At 47.0% G+C, this 20,213-nt stretch overlaps 2 non-coding genes and 1 pseudogene across 3 annotated transcripts in view; 1 reads left to right on the forward strand and 2 right to left on the reverse strand.

Moving 5' to 3' along the window:
- LOC148144411 (uncharacterized) overlaps positions 1–20,213 on the forward strand; it is a 269,470-nt pseudogene that overhangs the window by 69,723 nt on the left and 179,534 nt on the right. The window lies entirely within an intron of this gene.
- On the reverse strand, positions 17,226–17,315 carry trnap-ugg (transfer RNA proline (anticodon UGG)). Its single transcript is given in 2 exon segments — positions 17,226–17,261; positions 17,280–17,315. It is a non-coding gene; the product is annotated as a tRNA-Pro (tRNA).
- Positions 20,110–20,199, reverse strand: trnap-ugg (transfer RNA proline (anticodon UGG)). Its single transcript is given in 2 exon segments — positions 20,110–20,145; positions 20,164–20,199. It is a non-coding gene; the product is annotated as a tRNA-Pro (tRNA).

Genomic DNA, 20,213 nt, shown 5'->3' on the forward strand with positions numbered 1-20,213 from the left:
CCAGGGATGGGAACCTCAGTGGAGGTGTAGTGAGTGAAATAGAATAAAGTAATGTGATATAATTTGAGTTAATTTGAATTCAGTTTAATTTAGTTTTTATTTAATTTGATTGCAGTTTAGTTTAAGCTAAGTTTGTTCTGGTAGAATAGTAGGTAGTTCATTATTAATAGTATTGTGATATGACCTTGTTCCACTGCATATATCTTTCTATTTTGGTATTGTTCTTTTTTGTCTATAGATGTTTTGTGAAAGATCTGAAAAAGTTTCTAAAAATATTTTTGAAAAAAAAACACATTTTCTTGCCTTCCCCGATAACTATTTTTGAGATTCAAAAGTCAGATGAACTCCGCTTTGAATATATTCAATGCTTCCCTAACTGCAGGAAGACATCCCCACTTCTGAACTCCATTCCTCTTGCTAACATATCACTTGCATTGCTTGCTGCACCTATCTGACAACTGGCATTGACTAGAGTAGAAAGCCTGAGTAGAAGGTAGCCGAGGCACCTGTGTACATCTACACATCATTCCTGATGAAGGACTTTTGCCCAAAACGTTGACTGACCTGCTGTGTTTTTCCAGCGCTAAATTTTTGACTCTGATTCCAGCATCTGCAGTCTTCACTTGCTCCACAACCCAATATATCACCATTTAAACAACGTATCTCCTTTCTGTTATTTTTTACAGGAAAGGCTATAACTTCACAATGTGTTACTGCATTTGCCAAATAAGACACAGACCTAAATCAACTTTGCTGCAAGTCAAGAACTGAACGCCAGAATAAAAAAATAAAATGGAAAAGAGCGTGTTGTACTCACAGATTTTGGACAGACGGAAGAAGTTGAAGTTCAATCTTCATTCAGAGAGAGAGGAGCAACACCAGCTTCACAAGCTCATGGTCCAACTTCCGCATTCAGATATGGTAGGGGGAAGGGGGGGGGGAAGAGTAATCAAAAGCCGGAGGACCACATTCTTTCCGGTCTTCCAGTGCTTCCTATTGGTCCAGCAGAAGAATGTCGTGCGCTGTTTCCGCCGGCAGCGAAGAGCATGCGCAGTATTTTGCTGACACCGGCGTACATGCGCAGTGCTTGCTGACACCGAGAAGCATGCGCAGAATGCCCAATGGAGATGCTGGTGCAACTGATAGATTTACAGTGTCCAATTGCCAATAAGAAAAAAACATTTATTTTGTTTCCCTGGGACTCAACAGTTTATTCCTTTTTCATTTTGTCTGGCTGCTCCACTTTTGTATGTCTTTTCCCCAGGATAGAGGAAGTCCAAAACTACGGGGGCATAGGCTTATCTGGGAGGGAAAAGGTTTAAAAGGGACCGAACTGGTAACATTTTCACGCAGAGCCAGAGACAGTGGTCTAATCTGGAACAATTACGACATTTAAAAGGCATCTGGATGGGTATATGAATAGGAAGGGTTGAGAGAGAGAGATGGGCCAAATGGTGGCAAATGGATCACGAGATTAATTTAGAATATGTGGTTTGCGTGCTGTGCGTCTCTATGACTCTATTTGTACATAATCTGAACCAAGACTAGGAATAGGCCATTCCACCTTTACAGCCTGTCCTCAACTGTGGCCTAACTGTACAGACTTCAATGCAAGTTTCAGAAAGGTGTCTGCACCTTTTTAAACAATTGAACATGCTTTCAGACTTTACCAATGTTTCTTAATAAATCATTTTAGCCATTTTCAATGTTAAAGATCAGCGATTTCTCACCCACCTCCCCTCCAACCACCCCTCCCCCATCTTCCAGGTAGAGTCATGACCATCCATTCACTCTCTATCCTTTGAAAGGCTTGATACAGTGATCAACGAGGGCTCGAGGCACGAGAAAGGATGGGAGTGGGGGTGCAGGTAGAGAACTTGGATGGGAGGCAGAGGCTGGGAGGAAGAAAGAGAGAGAAAATGGACATGGGGACAGAGCATTGGGGGTAAAGAAAGCCTGGCGGTACATAGGGTGGGGGGCAGAGGGTTTGTCAGAGAGACAGAATGGGGAGGGTGGATACAGAGTGTGAAACGAGAGAAATTAGGAGTTGCAGAGTGTCGGGAGAGAGAATGAACTGGGTCACGGTGGGGGAGAAAGAGGGCAACAATGAATGACAGGAGAGGGTTGGGGAGAGAGAGGGAATGGATAGAGAGCAGAGGGTGGGGAAAGAGAGAGAATGGAGAGGGGACAGAGTGTGTGTGGAGAGGGACTGGATGGCGGAAGGCAGAGGGTGTGGAGAGAGAGAAGAGGATTGGATGGGAAAAGCAGGTGGATGAGAGACTGGACAGGGGGCAGAGGGCGTGGAGATAGAATGGACGGAGATGCAGAGCGTGGCATGTGTGTATGTGTGTGTGAGAGAGAGAGAAAAGAGACGGGAAGCTAGGGATAGCGAGAGAGAATGGACAGGAGAAGCTGAGGGCATGATCGGGTCCTGATTGAATGGTGGTGAAAGGATGCCACCCACTTCCAGCATCCCCTTCTCTGCACACTGGGGATGGCAAGAAGTGGCTTGAAACTGAACCAAGAGTCAGCCCTTTCAGGAGACGGGAGCTGGGCAAAAACAGGAGGATGGGTTGGAGTCCATTGAAAGGTGGAGGAATTGAGACACAGAGATTTCGAGTAGAAGATAGCGAAGTCTGTTTCATATAAACCAGAATTCTCTCATCTGTTTTCTGTCCTGCACTGACAGCAGTGATGTGTTTTCTCTAGGTATTAGCAGAAGAGGATTTGCTCTTCAGGCATGCACAAGGAATTTACTCAGGGCCTGAATATCAGCAGCGTTTGAATCCAGGAGGGGAAATGTTTGTCGACAGGAAATGATTTCAAACATCAACGTGCTTTGAGAAGCCCGTGATTACACACAGACTGTTTCAGGGTTCTGATTGTGGAGAGAACTTGAACTCTTTAGCGAAATGTGAACTAGTGTTTTTGCTGTAGGCGAGCCCGTCAGTGGATCGTTGAAGCTGCTGAGACACAATGCCCACTGCATCATAGAAACTCTGTGGAAGCAAATTCAATTCCTCAAACTGACTGGAGTGTCACCAGGATTGGGACTAGGCCAATTGATTGCTGAGAGCTGGAGAGGGGATTCCTCGGAGCGCCAGGGACCTGGGTTCGATCCCACCCTCAGGGTGACTGTGTGGAGTTTGCATTTCCCTATCTCCCCGACTCCCCCCCCCACCCCCACCACCCCTCCCATGTCTGCTTTGGTTTCTTCAAGGTGCTCCGGTTTCCTCCCATGGTTCAAAGATGTGAAGGTTAGAGTGGATTGGGCATTATAAATTCAGGGATTAACTGTGGGGGTTATTGGGTAGGTCTGGATGGGATGCTCTTCAGAGGGTCAGTGTGAACATGTTGGGCCAAATGGCCTGTTTCCACAGTGTTGGGGTTCTCTGATTCCCCCAAAGTGTCTGCAGCCTGGCTTCCAGCTCCAGCTCTCTGAGCCGAAGGTCCTCCAGCCTGTGTTTCCCTAGCTTCCAGCACCCAGAACCTCCCACCTTCTGCAAATCGAAAGACAAGTCCAACCCTGCCCTCTCCAATGTGTGTTGTGTAACTGCTTAATCATTTTTAGTGGGCCAGCAAAGGCTGATAGCCAAGTTCGGAAACCAGGAGGATGGCTTCAACCGCGACCTTGGGTCCATGTCACACCCTCTCTTTCTCTCTCTCTCTCTCTCTCTCTCTCACACACACACACACACACACACACTTTACCCAGCATGCACACGCATACACACACGCTCTCTCTCATGCATGCACTCACACATTTGGGGTGAATTTGCATTTGCACAATTATATATTTGGAAATAGAACCAGTCTGACTCAAGATTGGGATACAGACAGTCTCGAACCTCAGCTTTCATGCGTTGTTTGACGTGAGGTTCCTTATATAAAACATTAAGTTACCTGGAGAATCTGACTTAAAAGAGGTTCTGAAATGTACAAATTAATGAACTGAAATCTGCAACCCATTTTAAAAGATGAAAGATTTAACAGCAATCTCGGTTTCTTCAATATATCATTTATGTTACATGACACTAAAGGTTTTTGCTATATATTCTGTGTCTTATGATCCTACTCCACAGCGACATGATGAAGGAGCAGCGCTCCAAAACCTAATTCTTCCAAATAGACTTGTTGGACTGTGTCAGTGAGATTTTTAAACTTTTTTTCCAATGAATACAGCCCACACCCTCCACTGTTGCCAGTAAACTTTGCAATGCCAATGAAACAATGAACCTGCAGTCCTGAAAAACATACAATTTCTTCCAATACTAGCTACTCATTCACTGCTCCTTCTGAGATACGACACTGAAAACTTAGTGCTGGAGGCTGAAAGAAATGAGCAGCTTTAAATCAAAAACCTGTTGGATCTCCAGCTTTCAATGAGTGTCTAAGCCTGGTGGTAAGTTTAGGTAACCTCTACTGCGACCCAATTTTGTTACAGCTTCAGATCTCCCCAGCAAAACGATGTAGAAAAAGTAGCTTTAAAAAAAACCTCAAACTCAAAGTGCATACACTCGCCCCACTCCTCCCGCCCCATTTTCTTTACTATTGGTCAGCTCAGTTGTCCCTTTGTAACGGATCCCTGGTACAGCCGGGTAAAGCATGCAGCTGGGACGACTGAGTGAACCCTTTCCCACAACGGCAGTCTCCTTCCCGAAAAAGGACATGAGTGAATCAGATGGGGAGGGGGGGGGGGGGGGGGGGGGGTTTCCCCAGGAAATGGTTTCATCCTTAGATTATGAAGTCCAGATTACTGACGGAATTCCAATTCTGCCATCTGCCGCGGCAGGATTCAAACCTGGGATTCCCCAGAGCTGGCTTGATAGGATCACTCGGCCATCGGTCCTTCAATCCCCCTGCGATGGCACGTGACCTCACTGGTGCCTCCGCAGGTGGGAGGAGCAGGTGAAGCCCTTCCGGCACATACAGCAGGTGAATGGCCTCTCTCCGGTGTGGAGCCGCTGGTGGGTCAGCAGTGCAACTGACTGAGTAAAACCCCTCCCGCACATGGGGACTGTGAATGGCTTCTCTCCCTTGTGGACCTACTCGTGCGTCTGCAGTTGGCTGATCCGACTGAAGCCCTTCCTGCACACTGAGCAGGTGAATGGCCTCTCCCCGGTGTGAATGCATCTGTGGGTTTCCAGCAGGGATGGGGAGGGGAATCCATTCCCACAGTCCCCACATTTCCACGGTTTCCCCATTGGGGGAACTTTCCTTGTGTTGCTCTGGGTTTGAAATTACAAACAGAACGGGGACATAGTCTGTCCCACCGTGAGGGATGTGATTTTGATTCCCCCAAGCTGAGTAACTGGTTTGGAGCACTTTTCACAGTCAGCGCACTGAATCTCCCTCACTCGGTGTCTCAGTATTCTTCCTGCGGCACCAGTGTCCAAATTCTTTGAAGCAACCAAAAGGAAACATTTCTTCTTGATTGGAATGGCTGCTGATATTCAAGTCCCAATGAATCAAGTGGCGCTGTCAGAAGTTGATTGATCATTTGCTTTCAGATTTCTTTCTGCACATCTTCCTGCAAAAAAAATCACAAAATAAGTGATCACGGTCAGTACGTTAAATGAACATAAAAAAGGTGGCGATTTCTGTAGATTGCCAGATGCCTGCTGATCACATATTACCCAGCACACAGAATCCTGAAAACACTTATGCAACCAGATAGCCTTAAGTGTGTTTGGAGGAAAACTTCATTTAGGCGACAATAACATGGGATAAACTGCCTGAAAAGGTGCTGGAAATGGAGCTGAATCAAGGATATGAAAATGAAATGTCAAGGCTGCTTGAGAAAAGAAAGCCAGTAAAGTTACTGAATTACTTCCTGCTGTCGGATTAGATAAAAAAAATGACAAAAAAAGGACGTGACCCCATTACTACACGAGAAGGTGAATAATAATTGCAAAGAAACTTTCACAACAGCCAACAATATCATATGTACACCAAATGCAGCAACATACGCCTACATTTTATATCAATGTGCCAATCCCTTAAATGCTGCTCAGTTCCCTGAGAAACTAGCCTTTTAATTGTGAACATGAAGAAAGAAGCAATCCTTTTCGAGGGAGCAAACTGTAAACGTGCCAAACTGAGGGAATACACAAGGAAAGTACCCTTAAGAGAAAAAAAAGTAGCTGAGCACCTTTGGACACTCTGCTCCCTCCCTGGATTCACTCCAGTTGCTACAAGTGAACAGTGTTTCATCCACCCCCATCTCCCCCTCCCACTCCCTGTCTCACTCCTGGAGGATGGGGAATGGAAAGCGGGAGACATTGCTTTGCTCCCAGATGTTGCCCAGAGGGAGAGAATTTCACTCTGAAACTAACAGGGATGACGTCAACAATGGAGGGCGTGCCGGACAGCTGCCCTGCAGTTGAGGCACGTGTGGAGGGGAGGACACTTTGCAAACTCCCACTCTCCTCCAAGTCAAGCAGTTTGAGTTCAAGCAAAGCAATGGATTTAAGTTTATGTTAGAAAACCTCCTCTGTGCCATGGGAACGCTTCTACCATGGGAAATTCAGGGTTACAGATTCATAATAACAGGAGGAGTAGGCCATTTAGATCAAATCCTCCAACCCTGGCAACATCGTTGTAAGTCTTTTCTGAACCCTTTCCAGTTTCACACCATCTTTCCGATAGGAAGCAGACCAAAATTACATGCAATATCCCAAAAGTGGCCAGACCAATGTTCTGTACAGTGGCAACATGAGCTCTCAATGACTTTACTCGATACTCTGAACAATAAAGCAAAGCATAACAAACGCCTACTTCACCATCCTATCTGTATGCGATTCTACTTTTAAGGAGCTATCAACCTGCACTCCAAGGTCTCTTTGTTCAGCAACACTCCCGAGGACCTTACCATTAAGTGTAAAAGACCTATTCTGATTTGCTTTTCCAAAATGCAGCACCCCACATTTATCTAAATTAACCTCAATCTGCCACTCAGCTCATTGGCCCATCTGATCAAAATCCCGTTGTAATCTGAGGTAATCTTCTTTGCATTCACTACACCTCCAATTTTGTCATCTACAAACTTGGTAACTATACCTCCAATGTTTAGATCCAAATCATTTGTATAAATGACAAAAGGTAGTGGACCCAGCACCGATCCTTATTACACACAACTGGTCACAGGCCTCCAGTTTGAAAAGCAACCCTCCATCACCACCCTCTGTCTTCTGCCTTCGAGCCAGTTCTGTATCCACGTGGCTAGTTCTCCCTGTATTCCATGAGATCATACGTCTCCCATGAGGAACCTTGTTGAATGCCTTCCTGAAGTTAATATAGATCACGTCCACCGCTCTGCCTTCATCAATCCACTTTCTTACTTAGTCATAGAGATGTAGAGCAGGGAAACAGACCCTTCGGTCCAACCCGTCCATGCCGACCTGATATCCCAACCCAATCTAGCCCCACCTGCCAGCACCCAGCACATATTCCTCCAATTCCTTCCTATTCATATGCCCATCCAAATGCTTCTTAAATGTTGCAATTGTACCAACGTCCACCACTTCCTATGGCAGCTCATTCCATACATGTACCACCCTCTGCGTGAAAAAGTTGCCCCTTAGATCCCTTTTATATCTTTCCTCTCTCATCCTAAACCTATGCCCTCTAGTCCTGGACTCCACCACCCCAGGGAAAAGACTTTGTCTATTTATCCTATCCATGCCCCTCATAATTATGTAAACCTTTATAAGGTCACCCCTCAGCCTCCGACGCTCCAGGGAAAACAACCCTAGCCTGTTCAGCCTCTCCCCATAGCTCAAATCCTCCAACCCCAGCAAGATCCTTGTAAATCTTTTCTGAATCCTTTCACGTTTCACACCATCTTTCCGATAGGAAGGAGACCAGAATTGCACGCAATATTCCAACAGTGGCCTAACCAATGTCCTGTACAGCCGCAGCATGACCTCCCAACTCCTGTACTCAATACTCTGACCAATAAAGGAAAGCATACCAAACACCTTCTTCACTATCCTATATACCTTTGACTCCACTTTCAAGGAGCTCGGAACCTGCACTCTAAGGTCTCTTTGTTCAGTAACACTCTCTATGACCGAACCATTAAGTGTATAAGTTCTGCTAAGATTTGCTTTCCCAAAATGCAGCACCTCGCATTTATCTGAATCAAACTCCTTCTTCAATCAACTCAATCAAGTTTGTGAGACATGATTTCCCACGGACAAAGCCATGCTGACTATCGCTAATCAATTCTTGCTTTTCCAAATGCATGTAAATCCTATCTCCCAGGATTCTCTCCAACAACTTGTCACCCACGGATGTTAGGCTTACTGGTCTTGCATTCCCTGGCTTTTCCTTACCACTTTCTTAAATAGTGGCACCACGTTAGCCACCCTCCAGTCCTCCGGCACCTCACCTGTGACTATCGATGATACAAATATCTCAGCAGGAGGTCCAGCAATGGTTTCCCTAGCTTCCGACAGAGTTCTAGGGTACACTTGATCAGGTCCTGGGATGTATCCACTTTTATGCATTTCAAGACCTCCTCCTCTGTAATGTGGACATTTTCCAACACGTCACCATCTATTTCCCCACAGTCTATATCTTCCATGCCCTTCTCCACGGTAAACACTGATGCAAAATATTCGTTCAGCATCTCCTCCATCTACTGCAGCTCCACACATAAGCCGCCTTGCTGATCTTTGAGGGGCCCTATTCTCTCCCTTTTTACCTTTTGTCCTTAATGTCTTTTTAAAAACAGTTTGGATTCTCCTTAACTCTATTTGCCAAACCTATCTCATGCCCCCTTTATGCCCTCATGATTTCTCTCTTAAGTATGCTCGTACTGCCTTTACACTCTTAGGATTCACTCGATCTCTTTGTCTATACCTGACATATGCTTCCTTGTTTTTCTTTACCAAAATCTCATTTTCTCCAGTCATCCAGCATTCCCTACACCTACTAGCCTTTCTTTTCACCCTAACTGGAATATTCTGTGTCTGGACTCTTGTTATCTCATATCTGAAGGCTTCCCATTTTCCAGCAACCTGCGAACATCTGCCCCCAATCAGCTTTTGAAAGATCTTGCCGAATACCTGAATCTTCCTCCAATTTGGAACTACAACCTTTAGATCTGATATATTATTTTCAATCACTATTTTAATGTTAATAGGATTGGGGTTGTTGGCCCTTATGTTTTACACCCTCTCCAGTAGGTACATCCACATTGTGAATTAGAAAATTTCCTTGTACACACTTAACAAATTCTTCTATTTGGCAGATAGGTAAATGGGCAGGAGTTATACCTTGGTTCCACTCTTCCTTCATTCCCATCAACCCTACCCCCATTCCCACCCCAATAGTCCAACGGCACTTTCCCCTGCAACTACCGAATGTGTGACACCAGCCCATTTACCTATTCCCTCCTCACTATCCAAGGGCCCAAACTTACCTTCCAGGTGAAGCGGCACTTTACCCGCACTACCCACAACCCAGTCTACTGCATTTGCTGCTCACAATGTGGTCTCATCTACATTGGGTGACTGCTTCACAGAACATCTACGTTCTGTCCGCAAAAAAGACCATGAGCTTCCAGTTGCCTGCCAATTCCACACCCCACCCTGTTCGCTGGCCAACATCTCTGTCTCAGGTTTGCTGTAGTGTCCCAGCGAAGCTCAGCACCAGCAGAACGAAGAGCACCGAATATTACACTTGGGGAGCATACATCCCTCTGGTCCCAATATCGAATTCAATAATTCTAGGGCCTGAAATCCATAGTGTCCTCGTCCCTTCCACACACACCAAGCCTTGTTATCACATAGTCTGTCATTACACGCTACCTATTCTTAGCCACGAACAGTCTTCATTCACCCTCCCATGCAGATCGTTATCAACTCCCTTTCCTGTCCAACAGTTCTTCCCTCGCTTTGGGCTCTGTCCTGGTCTATCATTTCCTGCGTCCGCCTTCCTCCCACAATATCTCCTGCATATAAACCGACAATTTCCCAATCACCATCAGTTCTTTTTATTGTTTCTGATATACAGCATCCACAGTTCTTTCAGCTTTTTATTGAGAGAGAGTTGGAAATTGTTTCGAGAGACAGAGGGAGAGGGGGGAGAGACAGACCAGACATGAACTGTTGATGTCCGTTGTTACACATAACGTAAAATCATTGCAGTGCGATCACTTCCTTTAATCATGAATAGAGACCCGCAACTCTCTGCGAGCTTGTGGCGCAATGGTAGCGCGTCTGACTCACGTTTTCAAAACACGTCAGGCTCAGTGTTTCAAACCAAGGAAGGAGTGCATTTACTTCTTTCCGGAAACTTTCGATCACACACGTGAAGCTTTGCTGTCAGTTTGATTTGTGAACAGTGTGTCAGGGAGGTGGTGTGCCCATTGTTTGGGTAAATGCTCAGCTCCCCGCAATGTGAGAAGTAAAACACAAACTGTTGATCACGCGATTTAAACACACAGCCGCTTTGTTTAGTTATACCGAGACTTCCACAACATAATCTAGAGATTCCCAGCTTTGTGTTTCAATCTATCAGGAGGTCCCAGCTCATCCTGTTATAGCAGAGTGACAGCGAGTTCAGATAGAAATGTTTCCCACCAACGGCCTCTCACTGGACACAGTTGAAATTATCTTTATTCAACAGGAGGAGCGGAAACTACAGTCTGACGGCCCCTCTCCAAATTAACGGTGAGCCTGAATTTTATAAACGGTGTCAGTAAAATCCACTGGCGGACACTGATTTGGTTCAACCTTTTTTTTCCCAAGTGTAATTCACCGAGAGGATGCTGCTGTGTGAAACCGCGTGGGGAATTACTGCAGGGCCTCCTGCACATGGGACACACCGCAACTGATGTGTTTCGCCTTCACCAGTTTATTCCTATCTCGGAGAAGAGACGTTTGATGATTCGGATCATAACAGGCCGACAGAGAACAGGAGAAGAGCACTCAGACCTTCACAAGCTTCTCACCACAGCTGGGTCATCGTGGCCAGTGTATCAGTATGGGATAGTAATCTGCATCTACTGACTGGAAGCACAGCAAATTGGAGTGCTGGTGGGACTATCACACAGGAGAAAACGGCTTCGACCTATCAACTGGAGTGGCTCCCAATGCGCAACTCCGCTCAACTCAACTGAATAACTGTAAACAAATTACTCCCTGATTCAAAGGAATACTCGGTTTTGAATCTGCATTGTGGCATGTAACTTCGAGAATGATGTCAAAACACCTTCATTGCTGTGATGGAGTATCCTGGTTGGCAGAATATACCCGTTGTCAAATTTCCTACGTTCTGTTGGTCCAACTCCGATTTCACTCAGAATCACGAAATGTGTGACAGCGCAGACTGAGGCGACGCAGCCCACCTTAGCTCTGCTGGTTCAACACAATATGTAAATAAGTGTCTCATTCTGTCGCCTTCTCCCTGTAAATCTGCACATTGTTACATTGAACGTGCCCACCGAATTCCCTTTTGTGTCCATTGAATCTGCCTCTTTGTCACTGTCAGACAGCGACTTACTGACCCCACTCCCTGTGTGAAAACGGTCTTCCTAATGTAACTTTTACTTATTTTCCTGATGATTTTAAATCTCTGCCAAATCGTTCTCGATCCTTTCAGGCCTGGGAGCATTTTCACGGCATTATTTCCTCTGTCTAAAACCCTCATGACGTGGAAACTTCAATCAGACCAGCTTTCAGCCCTCTGTTCTCCAAAGAGAGCTGCCCCAAACTTTCCAATCTCCCTTCATTGCTGACATTCCTCAGGACGGTACCTGTTCAGCGCTGTCTGCAATCACTTCACTTCCCCGCTTCCTGAAGTGTCACCCTCAGAATTGAGCGTAATACAGGTAGAGGATTCATTCAGACTCGGATTGCGCGGGCGAAAAATCTGCAATACTTGTTTTCACTTTGAACAAGTGTTTCCCTTCGCCGTGTTCACTGCAATGGCAGCTCTGTGCCGTCCCTAATTCAGGCAGTCCGATCTTATTTAATTAAGCGGCTTTTTGATAAAATTCATCAGGTATTTTTGCTCAGGTCAATTTAAGGAATGATGGTTCGCCTGGGATTGGAACCCGGGAATTCTCACACGGCTGCATATGCTCGAAGACCCAAAGCTAGAATCATATCCCAGACTAACGAGCCACCAGCCATGGGTGCAGCCACCTCCGGAAGCAGCTGAGACTTGCTCAGTACGAAATACATTGTGCATTGCTCCCAGAATTGCAAGTAGGGAAGTGTTTCAAGAACATCTGCTTCTCAATCTGTCTCCCTGCTCCCAGGACGCTGCTGTTTGTCCCGTCCCCAGGATTCGGGCTGTCTCCACTGGTGGATAATTGAACCATTTCGTTTCTACTTGCAAGCTGTGCTGGTGGAAGGCAGAGCCCATTCACTCTTCTGCTCTCTCACACTATTCCGTGAGGCAGGAGAAGTCAGTTACAGTCATGCGTAGGAAATGGGCAACTTTGAACTTGTTCCAAAGGTCCTGTTAACGGAGAGATAGAAAGATGCTGTGCTGTCGGGACAGAGAGAAATGGACACCGGAGACTCTTCCCTCAGGTAAATTGATATGGGTACATTTTTGTGCAGCCTGCTTGGTGTTCAGAATTTGTCTTAACACAACAATCCTGCAGGAAGTCTTTTGTTACATCGTTGGTTTCTTTACTGCGGGCAATGGACTAAAACAGCAAGTCATGTGTTTCAACTTCACCGGTTCATTGCCATCTGAGAGCAGAGGTTTCACACGAGATCAGGACACACCGACAGAGAACAGGACAAGACAACTCAGAGCTCCACAAGGGTGCCAGCGCAACTGTGTAAATTTGACTTGTGGATCGATGTGATATATTGAGCTCAGATACCCGAAGTTTTGGGAAACAAATGACATGGCAAGGAAAAGAACAGAGCGCCGTTATACGGGAAAGCTACTAAAGACATTAAGTGAGTCGGAGAAAATGGTTTCGCTTCTGGGTTATGATCCCAGCATGCACCCGTTGTGCCATTCTCCTGCATTGCACGGTAGCTTTTCCAGAGAAGTATTCAGCTTTCCATCTGGCGTGCGACTTGCATGTTCGAGAATGACGTCAAAAGATCTTCACTGCTGTAGTGTCATGTGCTGTTGTGCAGACATGTCGCCGATGTGCAAATATAAACTCAGAGAACAATGTACACTAGAGACTCTGAGCCAGCTGAAACTTGCTCGGTGTGAAATACACTCCACATTGCTCCAAGAATTGCAAGCAGCAAAGTGTTTCCAGAACATCTGCTTGTCATGCTGTCCCCGGGGCGCTGATGTTTGTCTCATCCCCAGGAACTGGGCTATCTCCACTGGCGGATAATTAAACCAATTTGTTTCTACTTGTCCGCTTTTCTGGAGGGAGGGAAGAGTCCATTCGCTCTTCTGCTTTTTAACTTCCAATCCCTTGGGGTGAGAGGTATCACTTACACTTTGTGGGCGGCACGGTGGCACAGTGGTTAGCACTGCTGCCTCACAGCGCTAGAGACCTGGGTTAAATTCCCGCCTCAGGCGACTGACTGTGTGGAGTTTGCAGGTTCTCACCGTGTCTGCGTGGGTTTCCTCCGGGTGCTCCGGTTTCTTCCCACAGTCCAAAGATGTGCAGGTCAGGTGAATTGGCCATGCTAAATTCCCCGTAGTGTTAGGTAAGGGGTAAATATAGGGGTATGGGTGAGTTGGGCTTCGGCGGGTCAGTGTGGACTTGTTGGGCCGAAGGGCCTGTTTCCACACTGTAAGTAATCTAATGAGTGGGAAGTGAGTAACTTTGATTGTGAATTTCCTCCAAACGTCTGTTATCGGAGAGATAGAAAGATGCTGTGCTGGCGGGGCAGAGAGAAATGGACACCGAGGACTCTTCCCTCAAATAGATTCATATGAGTACATTGTTGTGCAGTCTGCTTGGTGTTCAAAATTCGTCTTCACGCAGCAATCTTACAGAAAATCTTTCGCAAAGTGGGCATCGCTTTCATCGCTGCGACCGCGCAGCAGTTAACATCTGAGCCCAAGTGCCCCAGATGAAGAGAATCCGAGTGAAACCTTCACTCACTGAGAGTCATCCCCACGGCCCTGAGCTGCGGGACTGCAGGCAGTCCAACACGGAAGGGACGGTTAAATGAACCATTGTCGCTCCCACAGCCTCTCTGTCCCATAGACAGGCAGCGGGACGGCATAAACACGTACCATCGTTCTCCCGCCGACAGAGGCGGTCCAGCCCATCGTGTCCACGGCGACTCTCTGCCACTTGTCTCTCTCTGAGGTGATTCACAATCAGTGATATCTGTCCGAATACTAAGGGACTGTGTCTGAATGGTGACACAGTTACTGACATGCTGATCATGTTGTCATTCACGTACGAACCGGCGTGGCGAATTACTGCAGGGAAGGTAGGAAACCACAAGGCATGCGTTTCAGCTTTATCAGCTGACACCAGAGTGACCAGTGACAAGCATTGCCCTCCTCAACATAGGGGACAGAGAACAGGAGAATACCCCGCAGACCTCCACGAGTGTGTCATCTCAACTGTGCACATTGGGCCAGTATATCAATGTGAAATATTTACGTCGAAGTTTTTTGGGAAGCAGATGAGAAGGCGAGGTGCACAACAAGCTGCTAAAGACAACATTGAGTGAACTAGAGGGCATAGATTTAGGGTGAGAGGGGAAAGATATAAAAGAGACCTAAGCGGCAACATTTTCATGCAGAGGGTAGTGCGTGCATGGAATGAGCTGCCAGAGAAAGTGGCGGAGGCTGGTACAAATGCAACATTTAAGTGGCGTTTGGATGGATATATGAATAGGAAGGGTTTGGAGGTATATGGGCCGGGTGCTGGCAGGTGGGACTAGATTGGGGTGGGATATCTGGTCGGCATGGACGGGTTGGACCGAAGGGTCTGTTTCCATGCTGTACATCTCTATGACTCTATGAACAGCTGCTTCTCATTCTGTCTCTGAGCTGCCGTTTGCCCGTCCCCAGGAACAGGGCCCTCTCTACTGGCAGAAAATTAAACCTTTTTCTTTCTAAACTTTTCTCTGACACCGGAGTGACCAGTGACAAGCATTACCCTCCTCAACATAGGGTACAGAGAACAGGAGAAGACCCCGCAGACCTCCACGAGTGTGTCATCTCAACTGTGCATTTTGGGCCAGTATATCAATGTGAAATATTTACGTCGAAGATTTTTGGAAAGCAGATGAGAAGGCGAGGTGCACAACAAGCTGCTAAAGACAACATTGAGTGAATAGGAAAGATGGTTTCCCTTCTGGGTTATGCTCCCATCACGCACCGGCAGACATATCGCCCACAAGCAAATATTAACTCGGTCTAAATTGCCACATTCTGTTTTTACGAACCGTGATTTCACTCAGAAGCACAATTTACCCGCTCCCTACTGAATATCCTTCCAGGCTCGAATATATCTTCCAGGTGAAGCAGCACTTCACCTGCACATTTGCCGCAACCTCGTCTCCTGCATTCGCTTATCATAGTGTCGTTTCCCCAACCGAGCATGAAGTATAATCTGGATGACTGCTTCGCAGAACACCTCGGTTCTGCCCGCAAAAAACGGACCTGAGCTTCTGCTTTCCTGCCACTTTAACACGCCACCCTGTTCCCTGGCCAAAATCTCTGTCTCAGGCTTGCAGCAGTGCTCCAGCAAAGCTCAGCTCCAGATGGAAGAACAACGCCTCATATTTCACTTCAAAACCCTACAGCCCTCCGGTCTTCAAGATCGAGTTGCACGACTTTAGGGCCTGAAATCCCCCATATCCTTGACCCCTACCACACACATACGAGCCCCTTGTTATCACATAGTCTGCTACGACACACTACTTATTGTTAGCCACGAACGCTCTCCATTAACAGTTATTCACCCTCCCACACGGATCGTTATTCATTCCTTTGTCCCTCCTATTGTTCTCTCTCTGAGCTGGCGGGAAAGAGAGCAATGTACACTGGAGACTCTGAACCAGCTGAAACTTGCTCAGTGTGAAATACATTCCACTTTGCTCCAAGAATTGCAAGCAGCAAAGAGTTTCCAGAACATCTGCTTGTCATTCACGTCGGAACCGGCGTGGCGAATTACTGCAGGGAAGGCACGAAACCACAAGGCATGCGTTTCAACTTTATCAGCTCATTGGCATCTCAGAGAAGTGGTTTTGCGGTTCAGTTCATAGGAAACCAACGAAGAACAGAAGACTACTCAGACCTCCAAAAGCCGGTCACTTGAACGGTGTGAGTTTCGCCATACTATATGGTATGATACGGGGCATTCAGACAGTCAGGAAGTCTTTTGAAAGGCAAGATGCCGAACGGAGTCTTTTGAAAGGCAAGATGCCGAACGGAGTCCCATCGCAATGGAAAGTCGCTCAAGGAGACACTGAACAATAGCAGAGGATGGTTTCGATCCATCGACCTCTAGGTTATGGGCCCAGCACGCTCCCGCTGCGCCACTCTGCTCTTACGCACGGCGCCGTTTTCCACAGGTCCCTTTAGCCTTTCGTCTGACGAGACTGTTGTCAAAGATCTCCACTGCTGTCGTCTTATATGGTGTTGCGCAGACGTATGGAGGCTGTGTAAATATAAACTTTTTCTAACTTCCCACATTCTGTTGGTCGAACTGTGATTTCACTCTGAATAGACGCCATGCGGCCCACCTTCGCTCTGCTGGGTCGACACAGTAAGTAAACGTGGGTCTCTATTCGTATCATTCTCTTGCCTTCTCCATGTAATTCTGCACATTGTTACTTTAAACATGACCACCGGATTCCCGTTTGCGTCTCATGAATCTGCCTCTTTGTCAGTGTCAGTTAGGAATTTACTGACCCCAACCACTCCCTGTACGAAAGCGTTCTCCCTGATGTCACTTTTGGTTCTTTTCCTCATGACTTTAAATCTCCGCCGAATCGTTGCCGATCCTTTCAGGCGTGGGAGCATTTTGACTACATTACTTTCTCTGTCTCGACTTCGCGTAACTTGGAAAGCTTCAATCGGGCCAGATTTCAAACTTCTGTTCTCCGAAGAGAGCTGTCCCAAATTTCCAACCCACCCTCATCGCTGACATCCCTCAAACACCGCAACACTCACGTCAACCTATTCAACGCTATCTCCAATCATTTCACTTCGCTGCTTTCTGTCCCATTGGTACGCCAGGGAGCCCAACCTCGTTTAACGAAGGTGCTTTTTGAGAAAATGGAAGAGGCACTTTTGCACAAGTCATAAAACGTGGGCTCGTCCGGGATTTGAACCCGGGATCTCTCGCAAATCTGCGTCGACGAAGACCCAAAGCGAGAATCATACCCCTAGACCAACGAGCCAGACAGCAAGCAAGCGCCCGCCCCACCCCCCGCTCTACCTCTTGAACCAGCTGAAACTTGCTCAGAGTGAAGTATAGTTGACATTGAACAGGCTGGGGCTGTTTTCTCTGCAACGTCGGAGGCTGAAGGGTGACTTTATGGAGGTTTACAAAATTATGAGGGGCATGGATAGGATAAATAGGCAAAGTCTTTTCCCTGGGGTCGGGGAGTCAAGAACTAGAGGGCATAGATTTAGGGTGAGAGGGGAAAGATATAAAAGAGACCTAAGCGGCAACATTTTCACGCAGAGGGTAGTGCGTGCATGGAATGAGCTGCCAGAGAAAGTGGCGGAGGCTGGTACAATTGCAACATTTAAGTGGCGTTTGGATGGATATATGAATAGGAAGGGTTTGGAGGTATATGGGCCGGGTGCTGGCAGGTGGGACTAGATTGGGGTGGGATATCTGGTCGGCATGGACGGGTTTGGACCGAAGGGTCTGTTTCCATGCTGTACATCTCTATGACTCTATGAACAGCTGCTTCTCATTCTGTCTCTGAGCTGCCGTTTGCCCGTCCCCAGGAACAGGGCCCTCTCTACTGGCAGAAAATTAAACCGTTTTCTTTCTAAACTTTTCTCTGACACCGGAGTGACAAGCATTACCCTCCTCAACATAGGGTACAGAGAACAGGAGAAGACCCCGCAGTCCTCCACGAGTGTGTCATCTCAACTGTGCATTTTGGGCCAGTATATCAATGTGAAATATTTACGTCGAAGATTTTTGGAAAGCAGATGAGAAGGCGAGGTGCACAACAAGCTGCTAAAGACAACATTGAGTGAATAGGAAAGATGGTTTCCCTTCTGGGTTATGCTCCCATCACGCACCGGCAGACATATCGCCCACAAGCAAATATTAACTCGGTCTAAATTGCCACATTCTGTTTTTACGAACCGTGATTTCACTCAGAAGCACAATTTACCTGCTCCCTCCTGAATATCCTTCCAGGCTCGAACATATCTTCCAGGTGAAGCAGCACTTCACCTGCACATTTGCCGCAACCTAGTCTACTGCATTCGCTTATCATAGTGTCGTTTCCCCAACAGAGCATGAAGTATAAACTGGGTGACTGCTTCGCAGAACATCTCGGTTCTGCCCGCAAATAGAGGCCCTGAGCTTCTGCTTTCCTGCCACTTTAACACGCCACCCTGTTCCCTGGCCAAAATCTCTGTCTCAGGCTTGCAGCAGTGCTCCAGCAAAGCTCAGCTCCAGATGGAAGAACAACGCCTCATATTCCACTTCAAAACCCTACAGCCCTCCGGTCTTCAAGATCGAGTTGCACGACTTTAGGTCCTGAAATCCCCCATATCCTTGACCCCTACCACACACATACGAGCCCCTTGTTATCACATAGTCTGCTACGACACACTACTTATTGTTAGCCACGAACGCTCTCCATTAACAGTTATTCACCCTCCCACACGGATCGTTGTTCACTCCTTTGTCCCTCCTATTGTTCTCTCTCTGAGCTGGCGGGAAAGAGAGCAATGTACACAGGAGACTCTGAGCCAGCTGAAACTTGCTCAGTGTGAAATACATTCCACTTTGCTCCAAGAATTGCAAGCAGCAAAGAGTTTCCAGAACATCTGCTTGTCATTCACGTCGGAACCGGCGTGGCGAATTACTGCAGGGAAGGCACGAAACCACAAGGCATGCGTTTCAACTTTATCAGCTCATTGGCATCTCAGAGAAATGGTTTTGCGGTTCAGTTCATAGGAAACCAACGAAGAACAGGAGAAGACGACTCAGACCTCCAAAAGCCGGTGACTTGAACGGTGTGAGTTTCGCCAAACGATATGGTATGATACGGCATTCAGGGAGTCTTTTGAAAGGCAAGATGCCGAACGGAGTCTTTTGAAAGGCAAGATGCCGAACGGAGTCCCATCGCAATGGAAAGTCGCTCAAGGAGACACTGAACAATAGCAGAGGATGGTTTCGATCCATCGACCTCTAGGTTATGGGCCCAGCACGCTCCCGCTGCGCCACTCTGCTCTTACGCACGGCGCCGTTTTCCACAGGTCCCTTTAGCCTTTCGTCTGACGAGACTGTTGTCAAAGATCTCCACTGCTGTCGTCTTATATGGTGTTGCGCAGACGTATGGAGGCTGTGTAAATATAAACTTTTTCTAACTTCCCACATTCTGTTGGTCGAACTGTGATTTCACTCTGAATAGACGCCATGCGGCCCACCTTCGCTCTGCTGGGTCGACACAGTAAGTAAACGTGGGTCTCTATTCGTATCATTCTCTTGCCTTCTCCATGTAATTCTGCACATTGTTACTTTAAACATGACCACCGGATTCCCGTTTGCGTCTCATGAATCTGCCTCTTTGTCAGTGTCAGTTAGGAATTTACTGACCCCAACCACTCCCTGTACGAAAGCGTTCTCCCTGATGTCACTTTTGGTTCTTTTCCTCATGACTTTAAATCTCCGCCGAATCGTTGCCGATCCTTTCAGGCGTGGGAGCATTTTGACTACATTACTTTCTCTGTCTCGACTTCGCGTAACTTGGAAAGCTTCAATCGGGCCAGATTTCAAACTTCTGTTCTCCGAAGAGAGCTGTCCCAAATTTCCAACCCACCCTCATCGCTGACATCCCTCAAACACCGCAACACTCACGTCAACCTATTCAACGCTATCTCCAATCATTTCACTTCGCTGCTTTCTGTCCCATTGGTAAGCCAGGGAGCCCAACCTCGTTTAACGAAGGTGCTTTTTGAGAAAATGGAAGAGGCACTTTTGCACAAGTCATAAAACGTGGGCTCGTCCGGGATTTGAACCCGGGATCTCTCGCAAATCAGCGTCGACGAAGACCCAAAGCGAGAATCATACCCCTAGACCAACGAGCCAGACAGCAAGCAAG

This window comes from Chiloscyllium plagiosum, unplaced genomic scaffold (assembly GCF_037043375.1).
Source record: "Chiloscyllium plagiosum isolate Xiang-an unplaced genomic scaffold, Cpla_swu_hap1 HiC_scaffold_27, whole genome shotgun sequence".
Classification (NCBI taxonomy): Eukaryota; Metazoa; Chordata; class Chondrichthyes; order Orectolobiformes; family Hemiscylliidae; genus Chiloscyllium; species Chiloscyllium plagiosum.